Raw genomic sequence first — 2,404 nt, forward strand, 5'->3', positions numbered from 1 at the left:
ATCCTGAGTGAGGTAACCCAGACACCAAAAGATGAACATGGGATGTACTCGCTCATAATTGGTTTCTAGTCTTAAATAAGGGTCACGGAGTCTACAATAGGTGAACCTAAAGAAGCTAAGTAAGAAGGTGAACCCAAGGAAAAACATATAGTTATCCTCTTGGCTAAGGGAAGTAGACCAAATTGCCGGGGAGAAAATTGGGATCTTGGGGGTGGGGTGGGATGGGGGTAAGGGGAGATGGGGAGAGAAAAGGTAGAAGGGAAGGAGGGGGGACTTGGGGAAACAGAAGGATTGGGATAAAGGAAGGGTGGATAGGGGAGCATGGGACCACAATTCTTAGTTAAGGGAACCACTTTAAGGTGGGCAAGAGACTTGACCCTAGAGGGGCTCCCAAGTGCCCAAGATGAGGTTCCCAGTTAGTTCCTTGGGCAGCTGAGGATAGGGAACCTGAAATGACCCTATCCTATAGCAATACTGACGAATATCTTGCATTTCACCATAGAACCTTCATCTGGTGATGGATAGAGATAAAGATAGAGACCCACACTGGAGCCCTGGACTGAGCTCCCAAAGTCCCATTGAGGAGCAGAAGGAGGGAGAACATGAGCAAAGAAGTCGGGATCACGAGAGATGCACCCACCCACTGAGACAGTGGAGCTGAAATACTGGGAGCTCACCAAGGCCAGCTGGACTGTGACTGAAAAAGCATGGGATAAAACCGGACTCTCTGAACATGCCGAACAATGAGGGCTGATGAGAAGCCAAGGACAATGGCACGGGGTTTTGATCCTACTTAATGTGCTAGCTTTGTGGGAGCCTAGCCAGTTTGGATGTTCACCTTCCTAGATATGGACGGAGGGGGGAGGACCTAGGACTTACTACAGGTCAGCGAACCTGGACTGCTCTGTGGACTGGAGAGGGAGGGGGAGAGGAGTGGGGGGAGGGGGTGAAGGGTGGGATGAGGGGGAGAAGGGTGGGAGGAGGGGAAGGGAAATGGGAGGCTGGGAGGAGGTGGAAACTTGTTTTTTTGTTTATGTTTTTTTTCTCCTTTTCTCAATAAAAAAAATTAAAAAAAAAGAACAAAGTAAATTCTGGAGATCTATAATATACAAAAGTGCGGTAGATATTTTCAAACCTTAAAAAATAAACTTAAGCAAAGACATGTCTAAGATATTCAATGGCCTATATCAATTTACAATAAAATCTCTAATCATTTCATGAATGTACACTTCTATCAAGAATTTTCTTAAGAGCTGACTTGACATCCTTATTTCTCAGGCTGTAGATCAATGGGTTCAGCATGGGAACAACAGTAGTATAAAACACAGGTGACACTTTCCCTTGGTTCATGGAGCTGACTGATGATGGCTGTAAGTACACGAATGTAGCAGAACCAAAGAAGACAGCGACAGCAGAGATGTGGGAGCTGCATGTACTGAAGGCTTTGGTCCTGCCTTCAGTTGAACGAATGCGTAGGATGCTGACAATGATAAATATATATGAAGTAAAGATGGTCAAGGTAGGAGTGAGGATATTTATTGCACTTAGGAAATGAACCAATAATTCGTTGATGTATGTGCTGGAGCAAGATAGTTCCAAGAGTGGAAAGAGATCACAAAAGTAGTGGTTAATCACATTGGTCTTGCACAAAATGAGTCTCAACATGAAACCTGTGTGAACTGATGACCCAATAAAACCCAAAGTATAAACTCCCATTGTGAGCCAGAAGCAGAGATGATGAGACATGATGACATTGTAAAGTAAAGGATTACAGATGGCAACATAGCGGTCATATGCCATTGCAGCCAGCATGTGACACTCCGAAATGGCAAAAAAAAAAAAAAAAGAGAGAGAGAGAGAGAAAAATTAGAGCTCAGTCATGCATTCAGGGTAGGAGATGATGTTCTTCCCTTTCACAAAATTTTCCAGCATTTTGGGGGTAATTACAGTGGAATAGCAAAGGTCAATGAGGGACAGATTGCTTAGGAAATAGTACATAGGATTTTTCAGATGAGAAGTGAGCCCAATCAGTGTGATCATGCCCACATTTCCCACCACTGTAATGATGTAGATTCCTAAGAAGAGGAGGAAGAGGGGCAGCTGCAGAACTGGCTATTTGGAGAGCCCAGCCAGGATAAAGAGAGTTACCACTGAAAGATTTCAAGCATCCCCTTTCCTGTCAGAAATTTAAAGAGAGAAAGTTCACAGAGTGGGTAGCTGTTGGTGTGCATGTATGCACATGTGTGCTTAGAAATCATGTGGAGATCATTATTTCATCCTTCCTTAGCTTAGGTAACATACTGTAGGATCTTTTATACCCTTTATGTGGTTCAATCAATGACCCATGATCAAATGTATAACACAGAAAAACAGGTCTTAGAATCAAGATAGATAAGAGAAATCT

The 2,404-nt window shown here is 43.6% G+C and overlaps 1 pseudogene; it reads right to left on the reverse strand.

The window, feature by feature from the left end:
* Window positions 1-1,215: 1,215 nt before the first annotated feature.
* LOC121451398 lies at window positions 1,216-2,163 on the reverse strand (annotated as a pseudogene).
* Between the last annotated feature and the right edge of the window lie 241 nt (window positions 2,164-2,404).

The sequence above is a fragment of the Microtus oregoni genome, unplaced genomic scaffold (genome assembly GCF_018167655.1).
Source record: "Microtus oregoni isolate MIOR12 unplaced genomic scaffold, Mior012 000008F_ref0000371, whole genome shotgun sequence".
Lineage (NCBI taxonomy): Eukaryota > Metazoa > Chordata > Mammalia > Rodentia > Cricetidae > Microtus > Microtus oregoni.